This window comes from Mesocricetus auratus, unplaced genomic scaffold, assembly GCF_017639785.1.
Source record: "Mesocricetus auratus isolate SY011 unplaced genomic scaffold, BCM_Maur_2.0 Super-Scaffold_100030, whole genome shotgun sequence".
Classification (NCBI taxonomy): Eukaryota; Metazoa; Chordata; class Mammalia; order Rodentia; family Cricetidae; genus Mesocricetus; species Mesocricetus auratus.
The window spans coordinates 3,118,775-3,140,640 of record NW_024429211.1 but is presented as its reverse complement, the minus strand read 5'-3'; the positions used below and the strand labels follow the sequence as shown (position 1 = coordinate 3,140,640).

Below are 21,866 nucleotides of genomic sequence, written 5' to 3'. Positions count from 1 at the left end.
AAAAAGGCAGGCCACAGAATGGGAAAAGATATTCACTAACGCTACATCAGACAGAGGGCTAATCTCCAAAATTTACAAAGAACTCAAGAAACAAGTCTCCAAAACACCAAAGGATACAATTAAAAGGTGGGGTACAGAGCTAAATAGAGAATTCTCAGTAGAGGAGGCTAAAATGGCCAAGAGACACTTAAGAAAGTGCTCAACTTCCTTAGCCATGAGGGAAATGCAAATCAAAACAACTCTGAGATACCATCTTACTCCTGTCAGAATGGCTAAAATCAAAAACACCGAAGACAATTTATGCTGGAAAGGATGTGGAGAGAGAGGAACACTCCTCCACTGCTGGTGGGAGTGCTGACTCATACAGCCTCTTTGGAAATCAGTATGGAGATTCCTCAGGAAAATGGGAATTAGTATACCACTAGACCCAGCAATTCCACTCTTAGGCATATATCCAAATGAGGCAAGTTCATACAACAAGGGCATCTGCTCCACTATGTTCATAGCAGCATTATTTGTAATAGCCAGAACCTGGAAGCAACCTAGATGCCCCTCAACTGAAGAGTGGATAGAGAAAATGTGGTACATTTACACAATGGAGTATTACTCAGCAGAAAAAAACAATGGAATCTTGAAATTCGCAGGGAAATGGATAGCACTGGAAGAAACCATCCTGAGTGAGGTAACCCAGTCGCAAAAAGACAAACATGGTATGTACTCACTCATATATGGATTTTAGACATGGATCAGGAGAGTGCCAGTCTGCACTTCCACTGATAGAGAGTCTGGGAAACAGGAAAGAACCTAAAAATATGCATATATGCATAGTACCCAAGACAAGAGGATGGAGACAAGATCCCCTGAACGGATGGGGAACACTGCGAGGGGTGGGGGGGGGAGTTGGACCTGGGAAGAAGAGAGGGGGTGAAGAGGAAGAGAGTTGGTCATGGGGGAACAGGAAGTTGAGGGGGTGGGGGTAGAAGAGGGTGAAGATGGAATCATAGGATCGAATACAGATCAGGCACCAGAGCGACCTCGAGTGATCTAAAGGGATAACATCAATTGGCAAGCTAAGCAGTAGTGGAGAGAACACCTCGAATGCCCATTCCTGATAATGAACTTGATGTCTATAACCATCCAGGAGCCTTCATCCTGTGACTGATGGAAGCAGTGGCAAACACACAATTAATCACTGAACTGAACCCAAAGAACCCAGTGACAGAGAGAGAGGAGTGATGAGCAAATTGGCAAAGAATGGGCTGGCAAAACCAGCAGAGACAGTTGATCTGAACAGGGGAGAGCTCTTGGACCCCAGACTGACAGTGGGGAGGCCAGCATGGGACTGATCTGGACCCCCCCAAATGTGAGTGTCAGCAAGAAGGCCTGGGCAACCTATGGGGCCCTGAGCTGTGGATCAGTGTCTATCCCTGGTATACAAACAGTCTTCGTGTGCCTATAGCACAAAGAGGGATGCTCTCTCAGCCTGGACTCTTAGGGGAGTGCCTGGACCCTACCCAGAGTAAAATGACAGAGTCTAGATATCCCCTATGTGGAAGGATTTGGCAATAGGGAGGGAGGGTGGGGGGGAAGGGGAGTGCGGGAGGAGGGGAGGGAGAGGGAACTGGGATTGACATGTAAAACAAGCTATTTAAAATTAAAATAAAAAATGATAAAATAAAAAAAGATTCAGGAGTTAAAGTAACTCAGGACTTGCCTTAAATTTGTTGAAGAGTTGCCATGGCAACTGCATTTTAGTGCATCACTGTTTACATCATACCAGTACTGAAAAACACTTTCGTGATCAGAAACAGGAAGTCCAGAAAAGTGAAAACTTACAGTCTTCATTTTTTTTATAAGAAACGGTGTTAAAATTGTGTGTTTGTGTGTATGTGTGTTCGTTTATAATGTGAAAAAGAGGTAGACAGCATTAATCATTCCTTTCTTGAGATATACATTTTTTTCTTTTCTTTTTCTTTTTATTAATATTTTTTTCCATTTTAAATTTAGATAAGAAACAAGGTTGCTTCACAAGTCAGTACGAGGTCCCTCTCCCTTTCCCTCCCCTCCTCCCATGCCCTCCCCCCATCTCCCCCCCGTTATCCCCTCATTCCCCCAGGGAGGGTGAGGCCCTCCATGGGGGTGTCCATAGTCTGTCATTTCATATAGGGCAGGGCCTAGACCCTTCCCCAAGAGTTCAGGGTGAGAGTGCACCTCACATTGTTCTATGGGAGTCCAGAGACCGTGTGTATACTTGGGATGGGTACTGATCTGCTGTCCAAGGCTCAATAGATTACCTAGGCCTCCTCATTGACACCCAGATTCAGGGGGTCTTGATCAGTCCCATTCTGGATTCCCAGGCTGATGCCTGGGATTCAAGAGTTAACCTTTGTCTGGTCAGCTGTTTCTGGGGGTTCAACCAGCCCAGTCTTAATCCCTTTGATCATCAGTCCTCCCTCTCTGATACTGGCTTTCTTGAGTTCAGCTCAGTACTTAACCAGCCAGTAAATGAAGTTACTGTTTCCCAGACTCTCTGGCCATAGGATTGTAGGCTGGCACTCCCCAGATCTATGACAGTGAGTTGAAGATTCCATGAATGCTTCTATTTGTGTTTGAAAATAATCATTACAGACTAGACATGGAAGTATGGTTAAGAGACTCTTTGTACAAACATATATTATTGTGCTTGCATCGGCAGCATATATACTAAAATTGGAATGATGCAAAACATACATTACATTATCTATAATTGAAGTTTGGGATGGTAATTAAGTGGTGTAATATCTAAATGAAGTAATAATGCCAAATAATATTACTGTATTGCAAAATATGGATTATATATCATTTAATAAAGTTGAGTGTGAACAAGGTATTCTCGATCCTAATTAGAGTAGCCTCTTCTAGTGATTTATAGACAGCACTCGCGCACACCCCCCATAAGACTGATTATAAAACATATGATATATAAAATGTATTGTATAAAATATAATATATATATATATAGTGTGTGTCAGACTGGTTAAGGTACAGAGAATAAGAAACTGTGGATTGCTCAGCCATGATGTATGTCACTTCTGATTCTACTGAGTCTCAGGGATCACTGTTAAATAGTGGACAGAAGGGTTGTAAAATCAGGACATAGAAGATGATTCCAATAAACAATGTGTTTAGACCACAACAGGGCAATTGTCCATATGAAATCACAGCGTTTGTGATAGCATGCAAAACATTTGAGCATGATCAAGCCAGGAAAACTCCAGGAGGGAAGGAAGAGGTGGTCACATTCATACAAATAAATGAAGAGCAACTGATGGCTCTAGAAGGAGAATCTGTTTTCTTAAAAGATCCAGCTGCTGAGGCTTATCTATCCATCAGTGCAAGTAAACCCATACAATATAGTGGCAGCACTGAGTGAATTCAGTATGTTGCAAAATACAAAAACAAAACACAAATAAACACATGAAGTTAGAAGGAAATGCTGGTGAGGGAGGAACTTAGGGATCAAGGAAAGATTGCGCTTGAAAAAATGTCTTTGTACACATATAAAAATTTACAGCCAATAAAACATTCAAAGTTTCATTCAATTTTCAAATTTTCATATTTGATATTATATTGTAAAATTAAGGTAATTCAGAGCAAATGTTCTTTTATTCTTCTAATGGGGGAATGTTTCTGCCTATGAGACCACGGGGCATTATAGCCAATCTGTGAGGTTTTAAATACTCAGCTTACCGAGACACACAGAGCTGAACTGGACTCATGGGCTCTACTTCTAACTTTAATTATGACTCACTGAATAAACTTGGAAAACTCACTTAACCTTCTGTGAACAAGTTACCTTGTTATAAAAGGAGAAAAACAGCATTTGACTCTCTTGGGTGTTATGTCCAATAAAATAAAAAAAATAAAAAAAAAAGAAAAAGAAAGCCAGTAACAGAGAGGGAGGACTGATGACCAAAGGGATTAAGACTGGGCTGGTTTAACCCCAGAAACAGCTGACCTGACAAGGGTTAACTCTTGCATCCTAGACTGATGCCTGGGAATCCAACATGGGACTGATCAAGACCCCCTGAATGTGGGTGTCAGTGAGGAGGCCTAGGTAATCTATTGAGCCTTGGGCAGTAGTTCAGTATTCATCCCAAGTATACACATGGACTTTGGACTCCCATCCAACAATGTGAAATGCACTCTCACCCTGAACTCTTCGGGGAGGGTCTAGGCCCTGCCCTGGATGAAAGGACAGACTATGGACACCCCCATGGAGGGCCTCACCCTCCCTAGGGAAATGAGGGGATAATGGGGGGATTGGGGGGGCGGGCACGGGCAGAGGGGAGGGAAAGGGAGAGGGACCTGGAACTGACTTGTGAAGCAACCTTTTTTCTAATCTAAATTTAAACTTAAAAATAAAATAATAAAAAAAGAAAGTGCACAACTTCCTTAGCCATTAGGGAAATGCAAATCAAAACAACTCTGAGCTACTATTTTCTTTCTGTCAGAATGTCTAAAAACAAAAACACCAATGACACTTTATGCTGGGTAGGATATGGAGGATGGGTAACATTCCTTCATTGCTGGTAGAAGTGCAAACTTGTTCAGCCACTTTGGATATCAGTATGCAGATTCCTTGGGAAAATGAGAATCAGTCTACCACAAAATCCAGCAATTCTACTCTTAGGCACATACTCAAAAGATGCACATTCTTACAACAAGGACATTTGTTCAATTATGTTCATAGCATCATCATTTGTAATGGCAGAATCTGGAAGCAACATAAGTGTCCCTCAACTGAAGAATGGAAAAAGAAAATATAGTACATTTACACAATTTAGTTACACTCAGCGGGGGAAAAATGGGAAATTTAAATTACCAGGCAAATGGATATATCTAGAAGAAACCATCCTGAGTGAGGTAAACCAGTCAAAAAAACGACAGAAATGGCATTTACTCACTCATATATGAATTTTAGCCATAGAGGAAAGGATTATCAGCCTACAATCCACACTGCCAGAGAACTAAGAGAGATATACATGGTCTGCAAGAGAAGGGAAAAAGGACAAGAGCTCCTAGCTAATTGTGAGCATTGGGGGAGGGGAGAGAGAGTTAGGAAAAAGAGTAGGGAAGAAGAGGGATGGAGAGGAGGACTTGAGTGAGCAGGAAGATTGATTCAGGGGAAGCATAGAGGAGAGCAAGAAAAGAGATACCATAATTGAGGAAGCCATTATATATTTGAAGAGACATATTGGCGCTAAGGAAATGTCCATAAACCTGCAAGGATGATCCCAACTAAAAATCTAAACAATAGTGGTGAAACTACCTTAAATGCCCTTACCCAATAATGAGATTGATGACTACCTTATATGCCATCCTATTCATTTAGATCTGCTGGAAGCAGAAAGCAGATACCCACTGAGCCAAATTCCATGAATCCATTTGCAGAGAGGGAGGAGTGATGAGCAAAGGGGTCATGGCCAGAATGGGAAACTCACAGAAACAGCTAACCTAAAGATGTAGGAGCTCATGGACCCTGGACTAGTAGCTAGGAAACAGCATCGGACCTGTCCAAACACTCTGAGGGAGGGCTTATGTCAGGAGTCCTGTGTAATCTATGGAGCCTCTGGTAGTGGATCAGTATTTATCCCTAGTACATGAACGGTCTTCGGGAGCACATTACACATAAAGGGATACTGTCTCAGCACAGACAACTGTGAGGGCATAGGCCCTGCTCCAAATGATATGGCAGACTTTGAAGTTCCCCCATGGAAGGTCACACCCTCCCTGGGGAGATGAAAGGGGATCAGATAGGGGATTGTTGGGGACAGGGGATGAGGAGAATGAGCGGGAACTGGGATTGACAAGTAAAACATTTTCTAATTTAAATAGAAAATGAAGATTTGTCAGAGACTTATACAAAAGTGTTTGCTCTCATTCCTGTAGAGGAAATTTAGAAAAAATGATGTCCTAAACATTTACTGATTGACTAATATTTCTGTGCATATCCTGACCCTAATCAGAGATGTTTCTTCTTTCGCTATGTACAAATATCACAAAGATATGAATATAGGCTATGGGCCTGATATGCTTTGTGGTATTATGACCTGATATTTCCTGCAGTGAAACGACTGTCATAAAAGCAGAGATATCTGTTACAAAAGGTGGTAGAAAGTTTCTAACACATTCACAGCTGCCGTATGAGTCTATAGTTACAATGTTTAACACTCTCAAATTTACTATCAAGCATAAAATTTCAGAGTCAAAAGTAGCAGACACAGGATCAGATCTTGACAGGCTCTAAAGTTACCAAACAGCAGACCCAGTAATGAAGAAATCTGGTGTGTTAGTTATTTTTAAGTGAGGCATGCAACACTTCACAGTCATTATAAATAAATAATTGCATGCAACAAAGCTTATGCAGCAAAGATGCTTTAGGAAGGAATGTGCAGAGAACAACAACAACAAATGACAATATACAACAGTTTCTGTGTGATAAAGGAAATTACAAATGAAAATGAAGATTAGAAGGTTTTGTCTCTGAGACTCTAAATGTTTGTTTTTCTCGAGACGGGGTTTCTCTGTATTGTTTTGGAGCCTGTCCTGGAACTCGCTCAGTAGATCTGCAAGCATTTTGCGTCCAGTTTTTTCAGAGTTCCAATACATACTCATGAAATATTTAGTTCTCTGTTCAAATATGAATATTGAAACTTTGACATAATTCACTTCATCATTTTTCCCAGTAGAATTCAGTTCCCAACATCATTATCACTACCCATCCTTTGTTCATATATTTTCTCTCTCTTAGTGAAAATTGATTTCATAATCATCCCCTTTTTTCCTGATAAGGAAGGAATTCATGAGAACAAGTATAGCCTGGCAAGGCCAGGTTACATGAGAAATTCTCTCTTTTCCTTATGTCAGTTCGTTTGGTATTATAGGTAATTTGATAATATTTGCTTAATGATCCTCAGAGTATATGTGAATGTTGATTTGTGAAACGTGTGTGTGTGTGTGTGTGTGTGTGTGTGTGTGTGTGTGAGTGTGTCTGGAATCTCAGCAGGTAAAAGTATGCAGAAGCTATCGTCTTAGTACCATGCAAAGTTGTATTAACAATGGCAGATTAACATAGTGTTTCTCACAGGGAAGGAATTTGCTAAACAGGGATTGAATTATGTCCGTTTAACTCAGTGCTATTGCTGACATTACCTATGATTCATGACCTGGGAATATATGGTGATACTAGTAGGCCATATTTGTAATAGCTACAATCTAGAAATATATCCCAGTTATTCATATTTCCAAGAAATCAAGTTTCTCTGACAGAGCCTTTAGCTAGACCCTGCAGATTATAGATATAAAAGAGAAACTAAATATGAGGGATAATTGTCAGAGAACTCATAATTGTTCCTCTTATGAATGCAGCAATTCTACATCTTTCCTATCTTTGATATTACACTTGCATTCACTAAGTTACCACACTTGACTACTGAATAAAACTTTAGGACCAAGAATGTTTTGGCTGTTTGTCTGGAATTCTTACATATATGAACAAAATCATTGCCAAGGAGTATCCTGTATTACAAACTTAAAATTCCATAAAATTGTGTTCCATCATTATCCTTCTCAAAATAACTTTTTAAACTATTTCTATTACTACAGAGCTCTTAAAGTCATCACCACAAACTACTAATATTGCTGTTATTCCTCATCATACTCATCATGCCATTTTCATGTGAAAACCTCAGTTAACTACTGAAATTATCAAGGTAATCCTGATGATTTAACCAACTCTTCAAATCTGAAAATTTAGCATCTTTAACCCATCGTAGGGAATTGCTGCCTTGGTTCCCAAAGACATGTCAGAATTTTTCAAACTGTTTTGAGTAATGCATACAAATCGCAAGCAGGGATACCAGAGCAGTAGAATACTGGTAACAGGAAGGAGAGAGTCACCATCAGAGATATGCGATGTAGCTACCAAGGGAGCAAAATTGCAGGGCATCACTAGTAAGCCAAGATAAAGTGGTGATACACAGTTTAATAGAAATGGCTTAATCATTTATGAGACAGCTAACCTAGGGAGTCTGCCTGGGAATCCAGCATGGGACTGATCAAGACCCCCTGAATTAGGGTTTCAGTGTGAAGGCCTAGGTAATTTATTGAGCCTTGGGCAGCAGATCAGTACTCATCCCGAGTATACACACAGACTTTGGACTCCCATCCAACAATGTGAGGTGCACTCTCATCCTGAACTCTTGGGGAAGGGTCTAGGCCCTGCCCTATATGAAATGACAGACTATGGACACCCCCATGGAGGGCCTCACCCTCCCTGGGGAAATAAGGGGATAATGGGGAGGGTTGGGGGGGAGGGTACGGGAGGAGGGGAGGGAAAGGGAGAGGGACCTGGAACTGACTTGTGAAGCAACCATGTTTCTTATCTAAATTTAAACTGAACAGTAAATTAAAAAAGAAACAGTCAGATATTAAAAAAAAGAGACAGCTAACCTAAAGAAGCTTGTTTGTAATTTAAATTTAAAAAGTAAACAAACAAACAGAGAGAGATACAATAACAAACCTGACCTATTGGTCAATCAGTGTATAATTAATATAAAATTACCTGTGTGTTTATTTGTTATTAGGAAGCTGAAAGACCAGTTGGGATAGAAATCTCCATCTACCAGAAACTTCCATTTAAAATAAATTTAATAAGAAGTAGTATTTATTTTGACATTTAATAGAGTAGACACGGAATTGAAGGTAGAAGGAGAAAGAAGAGTGAATATACTTTTCATGTATGTATTTCTCAGCATCGTTCAAAAATACTTTTATGTGTACTTGTGTGTACGCACGCACGCATGCACACACATACACCCACCCCCCCACACACACACATGCACACATACGCACATGTACTTATACATACACATTTTATGTTCGGTTTTCATTATAAAACTGCCCAGAAGTCACATGTGTCTGTACTGAAAAGTTGACATAAATTTCTGAGGGATTCAGAAAATTGGTGGAAAATTACATATTGACAAATTTTTCCAGTCTCACCTTTCCTACCATGTGAGAATTTCAGATTGTATGGTAGCAGACACAAGAGAAGACTATCACAGTAGCCAGAAATAGAAAAATAGCAGATCCAAGAACAACAAAATCTGGTTTCTTAATTATTTTCATGGGAGGCATGTGAAAGTTCAAAATCCCTGTAAGTAAATTGTTTAACAGAATTGTCATGCCTGGCCTAATATCAAGGAAAGGAATGGCTTCACAAGGAGCAAAAAAAATCACAAGAAATTCTATATGCCAAAAAGCAGGGACAATGCAAACCTAGATTAGGAATTTAAACTCTGAGACTCTAATGGAAACAGGATGATTTAAAAGCAAGTTTCATTTGCCGTTTTTTATGGTCCCCCCCATATCTTATAGTGAAAGGTGGGGTAGCATCTGCACAAATATTACTGCTCAAATTTTTCAGTGACCTAATGGTCCCTGTAGAAATCTGAGAATGTCATTAGCATTCCTCTATTTGATATTCCAGGAAGAGAAAGAGCAGCACTCCCATAGACTTTGTCAGATACGAAAGCCTGAAGTTTATTAACTTCTTTGCAGGTAACTCAGTACTTCAAGACTGAGAAAAATATGTCACCTCTGAAAGGGGATGCAGTAGTTTCAGAAGCAGGGTCCTACTTTATTCACAGGAGACAAGAGCAGGGGACTCAGAACTGTAATCTTTGGAATCAAACAATTACTGTTTGCTATGTTCCACAGCTCTGTCTCATGGAGGTATCAGGAGCACTCTGCATTGTCTGGTTCAATATGCAGAGAGATTTTGGCTACACCCAGGATCAACTGATCCCTTGAATATACCAGAGTCTAATTGTTCAGAAGCCACATTGCTGACACTTTTTTAGCATTCCTTGACAGTGATTGAAGGAATGTGTGCATTCAAATTGAACATGGCATAAGGGAAAATAAGAAGAGTGATCTCAATTCCACCAAGAGAGGCAAATCCTAAGGTAATCATGGAGACCTCCATCAGAACTGCTGATTGATTTCACCTCTTCCTCCATCTAAACGTGTGCTGCAGGAGAAGCAGCAAAATTGAAAGTGCACCACAGGAAAAAACAAGGTAAAGATTTCTAAGGTGATTGTAATTCTGGGGTGCCAAATGCAGCTTCCTGCTGATAGTTTCCCATATGCCATGTCAGATTTCCTTATGACAATGATTAAAATCTTCATTATATCATTTCAATATATTTATAGATTGCTTTGTTTCTGCTATATGATTGCATGAAAGCCTGAAATAAGGTTCTTGTTTTATATATAGAAATCCTACTTTCAATTCTGCTGTGAACATATGCAATTTGCTTATGAAATCTAACAGTGTCATTATTAACTAAGAATATGAGATAATTTTTAAAGAAATATTCATAGTACATGTATGATTTCAACAATTTTGAATGTTTATGTACTTCTATGTTGTGTGTGACTGCACACATGTCCTCAGTCATTCACATTCATTTTAGATTCAGAATTCTAATAAATACTCATGTAATATTGTGCATGGTGTTAAAATCTTAATCTTAAATTTCAAAGAATTCCTGCCACTTCCTTCAGTGGAAATTAGCTGCCATCATTGTCACTACTATGTCTTTACTTCAAAAAATTACCCCCTTTTTAGTAACACCTGAGTTCATGGAAATCCCCAGAGATTCTTTGTTATGAGGGAATCTATTAGAAAAATCTGCAAGCTTCACTGTCAGAGAAAGTATGTCTTTCTCTTTTCTCAAATCCCTCATTATTACATTAAGGCAATTATTACTATAAGGAAATCTGATCCCATTTGCTTAATGATCATTCTTCACAATATAGTAGTATATCTTCTGTGTTTTCCACTGTAACTCTTACAGATGCAATCTCAGATTATTTAACTGTACTTAATTTATCATCATATAGTGGTAACATGCAATGGTTTATTAAAAACTGAAGATTGACATTGTGTTCTCACAGGTAACGAATTTGCCAAACATGGATAGCAGCTGGTCACTATTGCTTTGGGATATCCCTGACATTATCTATGATACATATCTTGGGACAGCATGGTGATTGGAGTATGCAACAAATTTAATATATGTCTTCCAAAACAGATGCCAGTTATTCATATTTACAAACAATCAAGTTTCTGACAGAAGCTTCAACTAAGCTATGCAGACTATATCAAAAAAGGCCAACTATGACATAAAGGATCTTAGTTTCAGAACACACAGCTATTCCCCTTACATTAAAAAAAAAACTAGTCTACTCCTTTTGAATCTCTGCTACTATACTTGCCTTGACACAGTTTCAACATTTGCTTTCAGACTGCTCAACTAACACATTAGGATCCATCAATGTTTCTGATGTTTTTTTTTAATAATTCTCACCGATATGGAGGCCTAGGTAATCTACTGAGCCTTGGGCAGTAGATCAGTATACATCCCAAGTATACACATGGACTTTGGACTCCCATCCAACAATGTGAGATGAACTTTTACCCTGAACTCTTGGGGGAGGGTCTAGGCCCTGCCCTGGATAAAATGACAGACTATGGACACCCCATGAAGAGCCTCACCCTCCCTGTGGAAATGAGGGGATAATGAGGGAGTTGAGAGGAGGGCATGGGAGGAGGGTAGGAAAAGGGAGAGGGACCTGGAACTGACTTGTGAACCAACCATGTTTCTAATCTAAATTTAAACATAAAAATAAAAAATAATAATAATAGAAAGATTTCTTAACACAAAAAATGATAATTTTCACCAATATGGAACAAGGAAACCCCAAGAAGTCTCTTGTACATATAGCCTCAAAATTCCATAAAATTATGTGCTGTAATCATTTTTCTTGAAAATAAGATTCTTTTTATTTATTTTTAAAACTACTAAACTCTTAGAGATATCCCCCTGAGCTATTAAGAGAACAATGATTTCCACTCATAATTGGTATGTTCTTTTCCTGTCAAAACCTCAGCTTGCAGAACTAAAATGTAATTAGGTAAACTTGATGATGCAACATCTTCTTCAAATGTAAAACTTAACAATATTTGTCCGTTCATAGGGTATTACTGCCCTGGTTCCCAAAGACATGCCTGAATTTTTGATTTTGACTCTTTTGAGAAATGCAGACAAATTATTTCCAATTTAGTACCCAAGCTCAATACTCATGCCTAGAGGTATAGTAGACATGGATTGCGACCTTAGTTAACAATATCTTCGCATGTTTATTATTTTTAAACGTGTCGTAAATATTTATCCAAATATCTATAGACAGCTTTATTGGAATTATAGAAAAAAATCATTTCACAGAACTGTTTAAATGTTTGTAACTGCACAAATTGATAAGGACTTAAAATGTGTTTTCTGGGACTCCCTTATCAATCCATGCAACATAGAATTGTTTCTAGAGTCAGAAAATACCGCAAACAATTTTCAGACACAGTTTATTAGTCTAAAGAATAGGATTCCTCCTGTGGAGAGACTGTCTTCTAAGAGGGACAGGGAAGTTATAGGCACACGTTTTAGAAAACATCAACACCTCCACCACCTCCTCAAACAGCAACAACAACCTCAGAAAAATTGAAAACAAACAAAAAATCAGAAAAACATTTTAGGATGATAATGCAAATTGTCATACAGTACAGATTGAAAACACTATGGACTTCCTACACTTAGCAGAAAAGTTAAGGAAAAGACGGTGGGCGTTAAGAAAGGAAGGACCAGTTTTTACTGGACAATAACTTTGTTAGACCATTCAAATCAGAACATCAATGCGAAAAGTGGTTACACATAATCACCACAATGTACACAGTGTGGGTTAAGAATGATTAAATATGTGTAAGTATGAATAAGTCAATTTAATAAGAAGTGGAATTTATCTGAGCATTTAATAAAGCAGACATTGAATTGTAGGAGACAGCAAAAATAATAGTGAAATTATATATAGTGTGCATGTATGAAATTCTCAACTTCTTCAAAGTTGCCTACACTTGGATAAATACATATATGTAAATATATTCATATGAAATTAAATAGTATGAATAAAAGTATATTTGTAGAGATTTTCTGAAAATTGTACATCTTGTACCATGAAGGTGTGTCACAGTTTTCTTTCTCAGGTTCCATTAATGAGTTATTTTATTTGTGTCTTGTCCAAGGGAAAATTTATAATACCGTACTGAAGAATCATAGACATGTACAGACCATGGTTGCAACTCCCAATATGATGGTGTGAAGCTCTTTTGGAAGTTCCTACACACTCATATCATCATAGAAGAGCTATATACAAGGTTTCTATTTAGAAGCTTCCCCGGGACTTAATACATATTATAGGACTGAAAATTTGTCTGCATTTTATTTGAGCAGGAACAAAAAAAACATGACACTCATGAGTTACATGCCGTAAAACAGCAGCTATATTGCAGACTTCAGACCTATTGCTGCCATAGTGTCCATGCATAACAGAAGTGACTTACTAATTGTATGCAGTATGATTAAGTCTATGACACGAATAAATTCTCCTACTGAAAAAAGTGGTCAAGATTCTGAGACTGGAATTGACTGAGAACTAAAAAATATATTCTCATCTGAGATAGTTCTTTTTGCATTAATTGGAAAATAACACAGTTATGTGGGAAGGCTCTTTGTGTAGAACCTAAGAGTCTTTTGGGTGTTAGGTTCTGTTGTATCATGTGTTCATCATAGGCTGCCCCTAAGCCTCCTGCCTCTGTACTGTAAAAGAAGCAGAAAGAGTCTAACATATTTAGCTGCTGGACAATTCCATACTGACAGTGTTTCCCAGTCTCACCTTTGCTCTCAGGCATAGAAATTCAGAGTGTGAGGTAGAAGACACAAGATAAGTTCTACATAGGTTCCAAACTAAACAACAACAACAACAAAACAGGAATAGGGAAACCATGATGTGGTGTGATTATTAATTCCAAGGGAAGCCTGCAATATGTCACTGTCTCATTATATAAACAAAATATATATTTCCCTAAGAATAGTCATCCCAAGACTTATGCCAATGAAAGTATTGGGTAGACAAGGCACAAAACACATACAGGGCTTTCTACGTTCTGTGTTGGTGGTGCACACCTTTTTCCATGGACTAGGAAGGAACAAGCATGCGGATCTCTCTGAGTCTATAAGTTCCAGGCCAGCATGGTGTGTAAATGAAACTTCCAGCCAGAGTTTTCACACAGAGAAACCCTGTTATCAGAAAAAAATAGCATCTGTATACCAAAACTATATGACAATGCAAAGCAACACTAGGACTCACAGCTGTAATCTTTTTAATCAAACAGTCCCTAACTGGTATTTTGCATGGGTTGGGTCTCCTGGAGGTGTTAGGAGCAGTCTGCCTTGTCTGTGCCAATGTGAAGTCGGGCCTTGGTTATACGCAGGACCAAAGAGCCTGACTAGTACTGACAGTTCTATTAGAACTCCTTGCCTCTGATTGAAGGACTGTGTGCATTAAAATTGAGCATGGTATAAGAACCAATATGGAAACTTATCTCAGTCTAGTAATGGAAGCAAATACTGTGGTAATATTGGAGATCTCCTGCAGAACTCTTGATTCATTTTTCCTTTCCACCTATACGTGTGATGATACAGAAGCAGCAAAATTGAAAAGGAATGACAACAAATAACAATTTACCCCAGTCACTGACTTGAAATATAAAAAGAGAAATCACCTGCTGCTGGTTGCTGGTCATTCTTGGCTGCCAATTGTCACTTCCTTCTGACAGGGTCTGATATGTCGTGTCTGATTAATCTAAGGCTACGTTTAAATTACTCAATATATATAAATTTTTCCAATATGTATATATACATATATAAATGAATGCCTGAAATAATTTTGTAATAGTAATATTATTTTCAACCCTACTGCGAATATATGAAATTTGATTATGGCATGTAACATTGTCAAGACAATTAGGCAATGATTGGAAATATATATTCATAGTATATAAATGCCTTCAACAATTTTGCAATTTTGTATGCTTTTTTGTTTAGTTGCACACATGTCTACAAGCATTTGCATTCACAATTTTTACAAATACTCATGAATTATTTTTACATTATTAGAATCTGTATATTGTAGTTTTGAAAGAATTCATTTCCATCACTGGAATTTTGCTCCCATAATCATTACTATTCCATACTTAGTTCATAGAATTACTCATTTTTAATCACATCTGAATTCAGGGAAATCACCTATCTTCCTGTGACATGGGGGAATGTATTAGGAACATCCACAGAATCTCAGCACAATTGTACTTAGGAAATTCAGTCTTCCCTTTTCATCCCTTCATTAAGTATTATATGCCAACCTAATAATATTTGCTTAGTTGTCCTTCTTCAGAATATAGTGGAATGTTCACTTTGTTTTATAGTGAAATTCTTATGTATGAAATCTCAGGTTATAAAAAAAGTGGTAAATTTGCCATCATATTGTAGTACATGACAAATTTTTTAACAATGATAGATTGTCACAGTGTTTCTCACTGCTAAGGCATTTGCCTAACATGGTCTTTATCTGGCGAGTATCACTCAGTGATATTATTGATCCTCCCTCTAATTCATGTCCTGGGATTACATGGTGATATAAATATTCAATATTTATAATATACATAAAAAGAGATCCTAGTTATTCTCATCTTCTATAGTTCATGTTTCTGAAGAAAAATAAAGGCAAAATGCAACAAAGTAAATATTTTTCAGAAAACATGATGCTAATACCCTTATGTATGCAACTGTTCTACTTCTTTCCAGTCTCTGATATTATACTTGCATTCACTAAATTTCAACATTTGTTTTCTTACTGCTGAATTAATACCTTAGGGTCCATAAAGTGTTTCTGCTGTTTGTCTGGAATCCTCACAGATATAGAACAAGAAGAATACCAACGGGTCTCCTGCATATAAAAACTGCAAGATTCCATAAAATTATTTTCTATACTAATTTTTCTTAAAAATAATGTTCTTTCAACTATTCCTAAAACTACTAAGCTCTTATAGGTATCCTGCTGATCTAAATATAACTTTTTTCTACTCTTAATCTTCATGCAGTGTACATGTAAAGACATCAGCTAACAGAACTAAAAACACCCAAGACAAACTTGATGATATAACAGCCTCTTCAAATGTAAGAATTTAAAAATTTAACCCATCATTGGTAATTCCTTATTTGCCTGAATGTTTTCATCCTGTTTTATGTAGTGCAGATAATCTCATTTAAAGAAAGACAAATTATTAACAATCTAGTAGCTTACCTCTATATACAAGGCTAGGGATATATTGAACATGGAAAGAGACATTAATCAGCAATATCTCAGAAGACATAATTTTTAATTGATTTCTAAATGTTTATCCTGGTATCAAAAGGCAGCTTTAGATGTAACTATCAGAAAAGAACCATCATTTTCATCACTATTAGAAAAGTCCACAACTGTACAAATTGATAAGAACATACAGTGTTGTTTGTAGGGAACCCTGATTAATCCAGAAAACTCACCATTATTTCTAGATTTCAGAAAATATTGCATGCAATATTCAGGCACTGTTTATGATATTTGGGAATAGATTATATCCTGTGGATAATGTGTCTTATAAGAAAGATAGGGAAGTTAAAAACACAAACATGAACACCAACAAAAAAACCCCAACAAATCAAAACCAGAAAAAGAACCAAAAACTAGCAGAGAATGATGACACAAATTGTCATGCCAGAACATATTGGAACCTGAATCAACTTCAAAACTTATCAGAAAAGTCAAGTAAAATGATGCATGCTAAGATATGGACAACCAGGTTTTAATGGACAATAACTTTGCTAGGCACAGAAATTCAGGATGTGAATTAGGAGACACAAATGAGATCTATCTTGGTCCTAAACACACACAAGTACAGGGACCACAAAACAACAATATCCAGTGTGTTAATTGCTTTCAATGGAAGGATGTAATACCTCATGGTCACTATAAATAAATGAGATGTTTCCAATATTGACCACTCCTTGCATGAAGTCAAACAAAGTAATGAGGAGAGGAACAAAAAAATGTATAAGCGTTTCTATATGCCAGAATTGAATGACAATGCCAACTAAGATTAGGAAGGTGAACCCCTGAGAGTCTAAAGACAACAAGATGATGAAATGAAACTGTGGTGATACATTATTCATGATTTATTACAGTTTTACTGAGGACTCAGACTACAAAGTCAGTCACAGGCCTTAGCAGGCAGGCACATACCTTTAATCCCAGCAGCCAGAAACTAGGAGGTGCACACCTTTAATCCTAGGACTGAGCATTAAGAGGTTAGTTGGATCACTTTGAATCCAAGGCCACCCAGTTCTACAGGAGAGTAAATCAGTCTAAAAGAGAATTATAACTCACACCTTTAATACCAACTTAGGGAGTATATAAGACAGAGGCAAAGTCTGAGTAGAGGCATTAATTCACTAGATACACTGAGGAGAGGCAGTAGTTTGAGGCTTGGTAAAGAGCTCATAATTGGATCAGTTTTTTTCAGCCTCAGCTAGAGGTGAGTCCTAGTGGCTGGCTGCTTTGCACTGCTGATCTTCATTTTGAAACTAAAGCACCATTGTCTGGGTCAATTATTTTTCATGTTACAAGAAAATTTCATATGCTACCTTTTATTGTTTACCCAGAGCCTCTAGTGAATGGCAGGGTTGTGTCTGCAAATGTAAATGCTCCGTATTTCCAGTGACTAAAAATCTGACAATAACATGGCCATTCCCACGGTGGATCTCCCAGGGATTGGAAAAAAATGATCCCCCTTTTCTCTATCAGATACTAAAGGCTGAAGTGAAATAACTTCATTGCAGATAATGCAGCACTGAGACAAGGACAGCTATCTTACATGATAAGCTGTGGCATCAGATGCAGGGTCGAACTTGCTTCACAAGAGACAGGAGCAGGGGAGTCAGAGTTGTAATCTTTGGATTCAGACAATCCCTGCCTTTTCTGATTCTCATTGGCTCTGACTCCTGTAGGTGTTATGAGCAGTCTGCCGTCTCTGGGTCAGTGTACATTTGGCTTCAGTTATACCCAGAGTTAACCTAGTCTTGGAGCACAGACAGAGCCTGCCTGTTCAGAAGTCACACTAATGATGTTTTTATTAGCACTCCTTGCCTCTGATTGAATGACTGTGAGCATTTAAACTGTGCAGGAAATAAGAACCAATAAGAAACGTGGTCTCAGTTCCAGCACTGGAAGCAAAACCTGTGGTAACTTGGAGATCCCAATCAGAACTGTTTATTCATGTCTGCCTTCCACCTAAATGTGCGCTGCTGCAGAAGCAGCAATATTGAAAACACATTCTCATAGAACCATAATTGTGTCTGGGCTCCAACTCCAATTATCAAAAGAATAGAACAGATCATAGCAATTGGGTGTCATCATATATCCTGATGCTAGGGATGACTTTCTGGCTCTCTACAAGAAATCTTGCCTTTCTGCCTGCTGCTGCCTGACTGGGATTCTCGGCTGTCATTTTCAGTATCCTTCTGACTGTCTGAAAAGCCATTTAGGATTCCTGTAATGCCAAGATGAAATTATTCAATATACAATCAATGCCCAAAATAAGACTTGTTTTGCAAATAGACGTGTTACTTTCAGCCAGTTGTGAACATATAATTGAATGTCCTGCACTACACTTTATGTACACCCATGCATTGGCTGACAGATAGGGTATCATCTGCAATTGTTAGGGTTTGTTATTTTCAGATACTCTTAGTATTGCTATGGAAAACAGACAACGATATAGCAATTTCCATCATAGATCTCCCAGGTGACAGAAAGGAGCCTGTCTCCATGAGTGTCTATAAGTTACTAAGTCTTAAATGAAATATTTTCCTTGCAGGTGATGCAGCTCTTAGAGACAGACCAGGGAAATGCCATCTTAAAGGAGAAGTAGTAGTTTCAGTAGCAGGATGCTGCTTCCCGCACAGGAGACAGGAACAGATGACAGGGAGCTGTAATGCTGGGAATCAAAGAATCCCTGCCTTGGCTGATTCCCACAGGCTCTGACTCCTGTAGATGTCAGGAGCAGTCTGCCTTGTCGGCGTTAGTGTACAGTCAGGCTCGGGTTATACCCAGGAGCTACTGAGTCCTGGAGTATAGCCCGAGCCTGACTGGTAAGAAGCCACACTGTGGACGCTTTTATTAGCACTCCTTGCATCTGATTGAAGGACTGGGTGCATTCATATTGAGTACAGAATATGAACCAATAAGGAAAGTGATCTCAAATCCACCAATGGAGGCAAATGCTGTAATGGTCATGGAGACCTCCATCAGAACTGCTGATTCATTCCTCTCTCCTAACTAAATGTGTGCTGCTGCAGATACAGTGAAAACAATAGTGCAGAAAAGGAAGAAAACATGTAATTTACACTGTACTCTGACTCCAAATATAAATTGACAAAACCAGCTGCCGGTGGTATGTATGAGGTGGTCATAAATCTAACTCCTTGGGACTATATTCTGGCTATCTTCATGAAAGCTTCCTTTCTCCGTGTAGCTGGCTTGTTGTGATTTTTGGCTGCCAGTTTCAGCTTGCTGCTGATGTTTTCTCTTATGTCAAGTCATATACTCCTAGAGGCACTAATTTGAGCAATCTGAAACAGGTCAGTAAAATAATTATCCCTCATAAGCTATTCTTCATACTGGGTGCTCAAAGGGTACATACAAGCAATATTTTCTTTGTTACTGTCAGATATTGACTCCCCAATAAATCTCTCTTATTTATAATGCAGGATATAAGACTTAGCCAGGTTTCACAGATATTCAGGCTGAAACAGTGGCTATAGATACTGCATCATGATTGCAGCACAACAAACAGGAATGTCTGACTCAGATCTGGAGTATGGGAAAGCCCCCCAAAATTACTACACCCATTAGGCTTCTATACCTCTGTGTCCTGAAGGACTCAGGAGCGGTTTTCTTTCTCTTTAGTCGTTTACAGCCAGGCTTTGGCTAAATCCAGCTAAGAGCTGGACTTTAGCCAGGAGCCTGGCTGGCAAAATACTTGAATACTAACATTTTTATTAGATCTGTTTTCCTCTTATTGGAGGAAGGCATGCATTAAAATAGAAAAATATATGAAGAACCAATGAGGAGAGAGATCTCAAACCTAGGAATTGAAAAATATGACTGCATTTAACTTGGAGATCTCCCTCACAAATGCTGATTCATATAGCTTTCCCTCCTCCCTCTGTGTTATTAAAGAAACAGGGAAATTGAAACGGAGAAACAGGGTCAGATGTAATTCACCTTGTTCTCGGATTCCTGATAACAGGAAGCCAAACTGTCCAGTGGTATCTTTGGTCCTCAGAATGAATTTGACTCTTTAGTCAGATAATTCCAAGATATCTACAAGTAATCCTCCAGTTCTCTCTGCACATTTCTGATTTTAACACTGTGCTGCCACGTGCAGTTTGCTGCTGAATCTTTATGATATATTAGGTATAAACTTAGTGTTTGATGGCTTGGGCTTTTAAGTGGCTAGCTCTGTCTGAATTATTCAGTCATCTCTATTAATCTAAGTATTTCCACGGGTCTTACACTACCAGAGGAAGAGTGCAAACCTATTGCTCCTCTCACTTCCTACATGATAATTGACACTCTGCCTATACTTCCCAGAATACTCATTTTCTCCTACTTCCACATATCATCCTGCCACAGTGACTTATTCATCAACCAAAAAGAGAAAAAATATATGCAGAATACATCCCCATCAGTACCTATTGTTTTTATGTCTTTAACAAGGATTGATTTCATTAAAGCAACTCTCTGCATGTAAGTATGGAACCATAAATTGCAACATGAGTAGCCTATCATGGTAAGCATCCCTGAAAATAATCCAGGTATTCTCATAAATTATTTAAATACCAATATTTAATCTGATGAGAGTTGGACTTCATGAATCCTGACCTTAGGCATACTGGGATTTGTGATATTGGGATATTGTACAAGAATAATGCATGTAAATCCAGCTTTAGGGAATTCATGAATGCAACTATGCATTAATATCCATCAAATACTGGTTTGGTGCAGATGTATATTAAAATTTGCTGATTAGAGAGAGATTTTCATATCGGACTAGAATTTGCCTGTCTAGTATAGCTGGCCAGTAATATGCAGAGAAATTTCTGTTACTTCAACACTATCATATACTATAATTGTATAATAACATTTAAACCTGTTTTTGAATATATGTAATATAAAAATAAATCCCAGATTTATGCATTTCCAAATGATCATGTTGCTGACTGATCTGGCTACATGGCTATGCACAGTATAACCCTGAAAACAAAGAAATAACATAATTTATATAACTCAAAATCCACACAGCAAACACTTTATAAATCATTGTATTATTATCCCTCCCTAGTTTTGATAGTGTCCTCTGTGTTCCTCCAGTTTTAAATTCTAATTTTTGAATACTGGATGTAAATGTCAGGAAATGAGCAAGTGCCTGGGTATTCCTCTGTCATTCTTGCACATATAATGCAATGGGAGCTGCATAGATGAAACTCCTGTATATTTCATTTCAACACAGAAATGAGTTAATATTAAGATAATGTAATTACAGTACTCACTTTTGAAAAAAATAGATTATAAAATTACCTGTAGTAATCTTTGTATTTTCTTAAGCCACTAAGGAAATTACATATAAAAAGAAATCTTTGCATATATTTTAGTGTTATTTAACTGGGAATTTGCCTTTGAGTAATTACAACTAGTAGACAGATTAAAAACAAATGAGCATTGATATGGTTCCCTTTATCAGTTTTTATTTATCTCATGGAAATAAA

At 38.0% G+C, this 21,866-nt stretch overlaps 1 long non-coding RNA gene across 2 annotated transcripts in view; it reads left to right on the top strand.

The window, feature by feature from the left end:
- The window catches only part of LOC121134758, a 33,997-nt gene extending 20,439 nt beyond the window's left edge, over window positions 1-13,558 (top strand). Inside the window, exons 2-4 of one of the 2 annotated variants that reach the window (XR_005871958.1) lie at window positions 7,648-7,754; window positions 9,919-10,123; window positions 13,184-13,558. This is a non-coding gene — a long non-coding RNA (uncharacterized LOC121134758). Of the gene's footprint in view, window positions 1-7,647; window positions 7,755-9,762; window positions 10,124-13,183 lie in introns of both variants that reach the window. The other variant, XR_005871959.1, reaches the window with a different exon arrangement.
- The last annotated feature ends 8,308 nt before the right edge of the window (window positions 13,559-21,866 follow it).